Source organism: Grampus griseus (genome assembly GCF_964374135.1).
Source record: "Grampus griseus genome assembly, chromosome: 2".
NCBI classification, from domain to species: domain Eukaryota; kingdom Metazoa; phylum Chordata; class Mammalia; order Artiodactyla; family Delphinidae; genus Grampus; species Grampus griseus.
The window spans coordinates 94,474,727-94,485,324 of record NC_139018.1 but is presented as its reverse complement, the minus strand read 5'-3'; positions in this window follow the sequence as shown (position 1 = coordinate 94,485,324).

Below are 10,598 nucleotides of genomic sequence, written 5' to 3'. Positions count from 1 at the left end.
GAGTTATAAAGGCCAACTATTTTCGAAAAGTATACTGAGGTAAGGCTATGAAGAGGCACTGACAGCAAGGCAGAATTGCAAGAAACCGATTTCAGGAGATAGACTGGAATTGCATTTAAAGCATAGGAAAATAGGCAGAATGTCCACAACGATGCACTTGGCCAAAAAGGGCGTATGCGTTTTTTCCTGAATTTATTCAGGAAATAACGCATACGCCCTTTTTGGCCAACCAAGCAAGCTTGCAAAGGAAATCTGCACTACAATGAAGTCTCACTGCCCCCCATCAAAAGGGCCATCTGAAAAAAGTGTAAAATCCAGAAAGGCAGGACAGTCCATGGAGAACTGGGAGCCTTGTTATGCTGATGGGCGGGATGTAAATTGCCAACAGCCACTCTGGAGAAGTGTATGGTGTTTCCTGAAACATCTAAAAAACAAAGCAAGAGAGCCTAGGGCACTTCCACTTATGGTCCTATAGCTTAGGGAAATTAAAATCAAAAAGACACAGCCACCCCAAAGTTTGGGACAGCTCTGTTTACAGGAACCTTGTATACGGTACAAGTTCAATATCGCAGAAAGCGAAAAATGGATAAAGAAGTTGTGGTACTTACGTACAATGCAATATCACTCAGCAATGAAATCTATGACATCAGGCCCATAGCAGCATAATGAGTGGATTCAGGTACGATGATTCTAAGTGAAATAAGTCACACAGAAAAAGGAACATCATAAGATATCACTACTACACGGAATGTAAACTTGGCTACACAGAAACTGAATTACAAAACAGAACAGGGTCTCAAATGTAGAAAACCAACTTATGCTTGCTTAAGGGGAATGGTGAGTTGGGGTGCTGCATGAAACCAGAGATTGAAATTGCCACAGATACCGTTGCATAAGCCAAATATGTAATAGACAAGAGCTACTCCTTGCTCAACGAAGAGGACACAACACGCCATATTAAATGCCTAAGAATAGACCTAACTAGTAAGAATCTTAAAACATATGGATTTATATGTCTCCGAAAGAGAATCAAGAATGTGTACAGTGGCATAAGCGTAGCATTGATAGGATTGGTGAGGTTCAGTGAGCAAATGCAGACCCTTTGAAGTCATACTGCATGGTACCCATTCCATGGGTCTCAACACTCCAGGTTTAAGGGATTCCTCCTTCAGCTAAAACATGCATGTGGAACCCAGAGTATGATCCAACGTGTGATCGGGAAACGTGTTCAAATGTGTCTCAGTTTTCGTCCCCTGGTACTCAGGTGCAACATTCCAGAAGCTTTACTAACACTCTCCCTACGTGGAGAGTCAGGGCCTTTAACCTCCTGTTTGGCACATTTTGCAATTTCTGCGGAAAATGAACAGGAATTGGGAGAACTAATGAGAGACTAGCTGGAGCTGTCTGGACGGGCAAATTTAACTCTCATTTCCCACCAGGAAGAGGAATTAACCAAAGGCTCAGCATGCCATGCCGGAACCACACTAGGGCCTGAGGCAATCCTGCGGTGTTGCGGCCAGCTCACAAGAAACCGAGTTGAAGAAAGGAGCTCCGGGGCCCTGTAATTCACAAACCTGCAGAGTTATAAATGACAGCTATCGTCCAAAAATATATTGAAGTAAGGCTGCCAAGAGGACTTGAAAGCGGGGCAGAATTGCAGGAAACCGTGTTCAGGAGGTAGACTGGAATTGCATGTAAAGCATAGGAAAAGAGGCAGAACGTCCACAATGATGCACTTGGCCAAACAGGGCGTATGAATTTTCCTGAATATATTCAGGAAAAAACGCATACGCACTTTTTGGCCAACCAAGCAAACTTGCAAAGGAAATCTGCACTACAATGAAGTCTCACTGCCCCCCGGTCAAAAGGGCCATCTGAAAAAAGTGTAAAATCCAGAAAGGCAGGACAGGCCATGGAGAACTGGGAGCCTTGTTATGCTGATGGGCTGGATGTAAATTGCCAACAGCCACTCTGGAGAAGTGTATGGTGTTTCCTGAAACATCTAAAAAACAAAGCAACAGAGCCTAGGGCACTTCCACTTATGGTCCTATAGTTTAGGGAAATTAAAATTAAAAAGTCACAGCCACCCCAAAGTTTGGCATGGCTCTGTTTACAAGAACCTCGTTTACGGTACAAGTTCAATATCACAGAAATCGAAAAATGGATAAATAAGTTGTGGTACTTACGTACAATGCAATATCACTCAGCAATGAAATCTATGTCATCAGGCCCGTAGCAGCATAATGAGTGGATTCAGGTACGATGATTCTAAGTGAAATAAGTCACACAGAAAAAGAAACATCATAAGATATCACTAATACACGGAATGTAAACTTGGCTACACAGGAACTGAATTACAAAACAGAACAAGGTCTCTAATGTAGAACCAACTTATTCTTTCTTAAGGAGAAAAGTGAGTTGGGGTGCTGCACAAAACCAGAGATTGTAATTGGCACAGATACCGTTCCATAAGCCAAATATGTAATAGACAAGAGCTACTCCTTGCTCAACGAAGTGGAATAAACACCCCATATTAAACGCCTAAGAATATACCTGACTAGTAAGAATCTTAAAACCTATGGATTTATATGTCTCCGAAAGAGAATCAAGCGTGTGTACAGCGGCATAAACGCAGCAGTGATCGGATTGGTGAGGATCGGTAAGCAAATGCAGACCCTTTGAAGTCATATTGCATGGTACCCATTCCATGGGTCTCAACTCTCCAGGTTTAAGGGATTCTTCCTTCAGCTAAAACATGCATGTGGAACCCAGAGTATGATCCAACGTGTGATCGGGAAACGTGTTCAAATGTGTCTCAGTTTTCGTCCCCTGGTACTCGGGTGCAACATTCCAGACGCTTTACTAACACTCTCCCCACTTGGAGAGTCAGTGCCTTTAACCTCCTGTTTGGCCCAGTTGGCAATTTCTGCGGAAAATGAACAGGAATAGGGAGAACCAATGAGAGACTAGCTGGAGGTGTCTGGACGGGCAAATTTAACTCTCATTTCCCACCAGGAAGAGGAATTAACCAAAGGCTCAGCGTGCCATGCCAGAACCACACTAGGGCCTGAAGCAATCCTGCGGTGTTGCGGCCAGCTCACAAGAAAGCGAGTTGAAGAAAGGAGCTCAGGGGCACTGTCATTCACAAACCTGCAGAGTTATAAATGACAGCTATCGTCCAAAAATATATTGAAGTAAGGCTGCCAAGAGGACTTGAAAGCGGGGCAGAATTGCAGGAAACCGATTTCAGGAGGTAGACTGGAATTGCATGTAAAGCATAGGAAAAGAGGCAGAACGTCCACAATGATGCACTTGGCCAAAAAGGGAGTATACGTTTTTTCCTGAATATATTCAGGAAAAAACGCATACGCCCTTTTTGGCTAATCGAGCAAGCTTGCAAAGGAAATCTGCACTACAATGAAGTCTCACTGCCCCCCGGTCAAAAGGGCCATCTGAAAAATGTGTAAAATCCAGAAAGGCAGGACAGGCCATGGAGAACTGGGAGCCTTCTTATGCTGATGGGCGGGATGTAAATTGCAAACAGCCACTCTGGAGAAGTGTATGGTGTTTCCTGAAACATCTAAAAAACAAAGGAACAGAGCCTAGGGCACTTCCACTTATGTTCCTATAGCTTAGGGAAATTAAAATGAAAAAGACACAGCCACCCCAAAGTTTGGGACGGCTCTGTATACAAGAACCTCGTTTACGGTACAAGTTCAATATCGCAGAAAGCGAAAAATGGATAAAGAAGTTGTGGTACTTACGTACAATGCAATATCACTCAGCAATGAAATCTATGTCATCAGGCCGGTAGCAGCATAATGAGTGGATTCAGGTACGATGATTCTAAGTGAAATAAGTCACACAGAAAAAGAAACATCATAAGTTATCACTAATACACGGAATGTAAACTTGGCTACACAGGAACTGAATTACAAAACAGAATAGGGTTTCAAATGTAGAAAACCAACTTATGCTTGCTTAAGGGGAAAGGTGAGTTGGGGTGCTGCCTAAAACCAGAGATTGAAATTAAAACAGATACCTTTCCTTAAGCCAAATATGTAATAGACAAGAGCTACTCCTTGCTCAACGAAGTGGACTCAACACCCCATATTAAACGCCTAAGAATATACCTGACTAGTAAGAATCTTAAAACCTATGGATTTATATGTCTCCGAAAGAGAATCAATCGTGTGTACAGCGGCATAAACGCAGTAGTGATAGGATTGGTGAGGTTCGGTAAGCAAATGCAGACCCTTTGAAGTCATATTGCATGGTACCCATTCCATGGGTCTCAACTCTCCAGGTTTAAGGGATTCTTCCTTCAGCTAAAACATGCATGTGGAACCCAGAGTATGATCCAACGTGTGATCGGGAAACGTGTTCAAATGTGTCTCAGTTTTCGTCCCCTGGTACTCGGGTGCAACATTCCAGACGCTTTACTAACACTCTCCCCACTTGGAGAGTCAGTGCCTTTAACCTCCTGTTTGGCCCAGTTTGCAATTTCTGCGGAAAATGAACAGGAATAGGGAGAACCAATGAGAGACTAGCTGGAGGTGTCTGGACGGGCAAATTTAACTCTCATTTCCCACCAGGAAGAGGAATTAACCAAAGGCTCAGCGTGCCATGCCGGAACCACACTAGGGCCTGAAGCAATCCTGCGGTGTTGCGGCCAGCTCACAAGAAAGCGAGTTGAAGAAAGGAGCTCATGGGCCCTGTAATTCACAAACCTGCAGAGTTATAAATGACAGCTATCGTCCAAAAATATATTGAAGTAAGGCTGCCAAGAGGACTTGAAAGCGGGGCAGAATTGCAGGAAACCGATTTCAGGAGGTAGACTGGAATTGCATGTAAAGCATAGGAAAAGAGGCAGAACGTCCACAATGATGCACTTGGCCAAAAAGGGCGTATGCGTTTTTTCCTGAATATATTCAGGAAAAAACGCATACGCCCTTTTTGGCCAACCAAGCAAGCTTGCAAAGGAAATCTGCACTACAATGAAGTCTCACTGCCACCCGCTCAAAAGGGTCATCTGAAAAAAGTGTATAATCCAGAAAGGCAGGACAGGCCATGGAGAACTGGGAGCCTTGTTATGCTGATGGGCGGGATGTAAATTGCCAACAGCCACTCTGGAGAAGTGTATGGTGTTTCCTGAAACATCTAAAAAACAAAGCAACAGAGCCTAGGGCACTTCCACTTATGGTCCTATAGATTAGGGAAATTAAAATCAAAAAGACACAGCCACCCCAAAGTTTGGGACGGCTCTGTTTACAAGAACCTCGTTTACAGTACAAGTTCAATATCGCAGAAAGCGAAAAATGGATAAAGAAGTTGTGGTACTTACGTACAATGCAATATCACTCAGCAATGAAATCTATGTCATCAGGCCTGTAGCAGCATAATGAGTGGATTCAGGTACGATGATTCTAAGTGAAATAAGTCACACAGAAAAAGAAACATCATAGGTTATCACTAATACATGGAATGTAAACTTCGCTACACAGGAACTGAATTACAAAACAGAATAGGGTCTCAAATGTAGAAAACCAACTTATGCTTTCTTAAGGGGAAAGGTGAGTTGGGGTGCTGCCTAAAACCAGAGATTGAAATTAACACAGATACCTTTCCATAAGCCAAATATGTAATAGACAAGAGCTACTCCTTGCTCAACGAAGTGGACTCAACACCCCATATTAAACGCCTAAGAATATACCTGACTAGTAAGAATCTTAAAACCTATGGATTTATATGTCTCCGAAAGAGAATCAAGCGTGTGTACAGCGGCATAAACGCAGCAGTGATAGGATAGGTGAGGTTCGGTGAGCAAATGCAGACCCTTTGAAGTCATATTGCATGGTACCCATTCCATGGGTCTCAACTCTCCAGGTTTAAGCGATTCTTCCTTCAGCTAAAACATGCATGTGGAACCCAGAGTATGATCCAACGTGTGATCGGGAAACGTGTTCAAATGTGTCTCAGTTTTTGTCCCCTGGTACTCGGGTGCAACATTCCAGACGCTTTACTAACACTCTCCCCACTTGGAGAGTCAGTGCCTTTAACCTCCTGTTTGGCCCAGTTTGCAATTTCTGCGGAAAATGAACAGGAATAGGGAGAACCAATGAGAGACTAGCTGGAGTTGTCTGGACGGGCAAATTTAACTCTCATTTCCCACCAGATAGAGGAATTAACCAAAGGCTCAGCTAGCCATGCCGGAACCACACTAGGGCCTGAAGCAATCCTGCGATGTTGCGGCCAGCTCACAAGAAAGCGAGTTGAAGAAAGGAGCTCAGGGGCCCTGTAATTCACAAACCTGCAGAGTTATAAATGCCAGCTATCGTCCAAAAATATATTGAAGTAAGGCTGCCAAGAGGACTTGAAAGCGGGGCAGAATTGCAGGAAACCGATTTCAGGAGGTAGACTGGAATTGCATGTAAAGCATAGGAAAAGAGGCAGAACGTCCACAATGATGCACTTGGCCAAAAAGGGCGTATGCGTTTTTTCCTGAATATATTCAGGAAAAAACGCATACGCCCTTTTTGGCCAACCAAGCAAGCTTGCAAAGGAAATCTGCACTACAATGAACTCTCACTGCCCCCCGGTCAAAAGGGCCATCTGAAAAAACTGTAAAATCCAGAAAGGCAGGACAGGCCATGGAGAACTGGGAGCCTTCTTATGCTGATGGGCGGGATGTAAATTGCCAACAGCCACTCTGGAGAAGTGTATGGTGTTTCCTGAAACATCTAAAAAACAAAGCAACAGAGCCTAGGGCACTTCCACTTATGGTCCTATAGCTCAGGGAAATTAAAATCAAAAAGACACAGCCACCCCAAAGTTTGGGACGGCTCTGTTTACAACAACCTCGTTTACGGTACAAGTTCAATATCGCAGAAAGCGAAAAATGGATAAAGAAGTTGTGGTACTTACGTACAATGCAATATCACTCAGCAATGAAATCTATGTCATCAGGCCGGTAGCAGCATAATGAGTGGATTCAGGTACGATGATTCTAAGTGAAATAAGTCACAAAGAAAAGAAACATCATAAGTTATCACTAATACATGGAATGTAAACTTGGCTACACAGGAACTGAATTACAAAAGAGAACAGGGTCTCAAATGTAGAAAACCAACTTATGCTTCCTTAAGGGGAATGGTGAGTTGGGATGCTGCATAAAACCAGAGATTGAAATTAGCACAGATACCGTTCCATAAGCCAAATATGTAATAGACAAGAGCTACTCCTTGCTCAACGAAGTGGACTCAACACCCCATATTAAACGCCTAAGAATATACCTGACTAGTAAGAATCTTAAAACCTATGGATTTATATGTCTCCAAAAGAGAATCAAGCGTGTGTACAGCGGCATAAACGCAGCAGTGATAGGATTGGTGAGGTTCGGTGAGCAAATGCAGACCCTTTGAAGTCATTTTGCATGGTACCCATTCCATGGTTCTCAACTCTCCAGGTTTAAGGGATTCTTCCTTCAGCTAAAACATGCATGTGGATCCCAGAGTATGATCCACTGTGTGATCGGGAAACGTGTTCAAATGTGTCTCAGTTTTCGTCCCCTGGTACTCGGGTGCAACATTCCAGACGCTTTACTAACACTCTCCCCACTTGGAGAGTCAGTGCCTTTAACCTCCTGTTTGGCCAAGTTGGCAATTTCTGCGGAAAATGAACAGGAATAGGGAGAACCAATGAGAGACTAGCTGGAGGTGTCTGGACGGGCAAATTTAACTCTCATTTCTCATCCGGCAGAGGAATTAACGAAAGGCTCAGCGAGCCATGCCGAAACCACACTAGGGCCTGAAGCAATCCTGCGGTGTTGCGGCCAGCTCACAAGAAAGCAAGTTGAAGAAAGGAGCTCAGGGACCCTGTAATTCACAAACCTGCAGAGTTATAAATGACAGCTATCGTCCAAAAATATATTGAAGTAAGGCTGCCAAGAGGACTTGAAAGCGGGGCAGAATTGCAGGAAACCGATTTCAGGAGGTAGACTGGAATTGCATGTAAAGCATAGGAAAAGAGGCAGAACGTCCACAATGATGCACTTGGCCAAAAAGGGCGTATGCGTTTTTTCCTGAATATATTCAGGAAAAAACGCATACGCCCTTTTTGGCCAACCAAGCAAGCTTGCAAAGGAAATCTGCACTACAATGAAGTCTCACTGCCCCCAGGTCAAAAGGGCCATCTGAAAAATGTGTAAAATCCAGAAAGGCAGGACAGGCCATGGAGAACTGGGAGCCTTGTTATGCTGATGGGCGGGATGTAAATTGCCAACAGCCACTCTGGAGAAGTGTATGGTGTTTCCTGAAAGATCTACAAAACAGAGCAACAGAGCCTAGGGCATTTCCACTTATGGTCCTATAGCTTAGAGAAATTAAAATCAAAAAGACACAGCCACCCCAAAGTTTGGGATGGCTCTGTTTACAAGAACCTCGTTTACGGTACAATTTCAATATCGCAGAAAGCGAAAAATGGATAAAGAAGTTGTGGTACTTACGTACAATGCAATATCACTCAGCAATGAAATCTATTTCATCAGGCCAGTAGCAGCATAATGAGGGGATTCAGGTACGATGATTCTAAGTGAAATAAGTCACACAGAAAAAGAAACAACATAAGATATCACTAATACACGGAATGTAAACTTGGCTATACAGGAACTGAATTACAAAGCAGAATAGGGTCTCAAATGTAGAGAACCAACTTATGCTTGCTTAAGGGGAAAGGTGAGTTGGGGTGCTGCATAAAACCAGAGATTGAAATTAACACAGATACCTTTCCATAAGCCAAATATGTAATAGACAAGAGCTACTGCTTGCTCAACGAAGTGGACTCAACACCCCATATTAAACGCCTAAGAATATACCTGACTAGTAAGAATCTTAAAACCTATGGATTTATACGTCTCTGAAAGAGAATCAAGCGTGTGTACAGCGACCTAAACGCAGCAGTGATAGGATTGGTGAGGTTCGGTGTGCAAATGCAGACCCTTTGAAGTCATATTGCATGGTACCCATTCCATGGTTCTCAACTCTCCAGGTTTAAGGGATTCTTCCTTCAGCTAAAACATGCATGTGGAACCCAGAGTATGATCCACTGTGTGATCGGGAAACGTGTTCAAATGTGTCTCAGTTTTCGTCCCCTGGTACTCGTGTGCAACATTCCAGACGCCTTACTAACACTCTCCCCACTTGGAGAGTCAGTGCCTTTAACCTCCTGTTTGGCCCAGTTGGCAATTTCTGCGGAAAATGAACAGGAATAGGGAGAACCAATGAGAGACTAGCTGGAGGTGTCTGGACGGGCAAATTTAACTCTCATTTCCCACCCGGCAGAGGAATTAACGAAAGGCTCAGCGAGCCATGCCGAAACCACACTAGGGCCTGAAGCAATCCTGCGGTGTTGCAGCCAGCTCACAAAAAAGCGAGTTGAGGAAAGGAGCTCAGGGGCACTGTAATTTAAAAACCTGCAGAGTTATAAATGACAGCTATCGTCCAAAAATATATTGAAGTAAGGCTGCCAAGAGGACTTGAAAGCGGGGCAGAATTGCAGGAAACCGATTACAGGAGGTAGACTGGAATTGCATGTAAAGCATAGGAAAACAGGCAGAACGTCCACAATGATGTACTTGGCCAAAAAGGTCGTATGCGTTTTTTCCTGAATATATTCAGGAAAAAACGCATACGCCCTTTTTGGCCAACCAAGCAAGCTTGCAAAGGAAATCTGCACTACAATGAAGTCTCACTGCCACCCAGTCAAAAGGGCAATCTGAAAAAAGTGTAAAATCCAGAAAGGCAGGACAGGCCATGGAGAACTGGGAGCATTGTTATGCTGAGGGGCAGGATGTAAATTGCCAACAGCCACTCTGGAGAAGTGTATGGTGTTTCCTGAAACATCTAAAAAACAAAGCAACAGAGCCTAGGGCACTTCCACTTATGATCCTATAGCTTAGGGAAATTAAAATCAAAAAGACACAGCCACCCCAAAGTTTGGGACGGCTCTGTTTACAAGAACCTCGTTTACAGTACAAGTTCAATATCGCAGAAAGCGAAAAATGGATAAAGAAGTTGTGGTACTTACGTACAATGCAATATCACTCAGCAATGAAATCTATGTCATCAGGCCAGTAGCAGCATAATGAGTGGATTCAAGTACGATGATTCTAAGTGAAATAAGTCACACAGAAAAAGAAACATCATAAGATATCACTAATACACGGAATATAAACTTGGCTACACAGGAACTGAATTACAAAACAGAATAGGGTCTCAAATGTAGAAAACCAACTTATGCTTGCTTAAGGGGAAAGGTGAGTTGGGGTGCTGCATAAAACCAGAGATTGAAGTTAGCACAGATACCTTTCCATAAGCCAAATATGTAATAGACAAGAGCTACTGCTTGCTCAACGAAGTGGACTCAACACCCCATATTAAACGCCTAAGAATATACCTGACTAGTAAGAATCTTAAAACCTATGGATTTATATGTCTCCGAAAGAGAATCAAGCGTGTGTACAGCGGCATAAACGCAGCAGTGATCGGATTGGTGAGGATCGGTGAGCAAATGCAGACCCTTTGAAGTCATATTGCATGGTA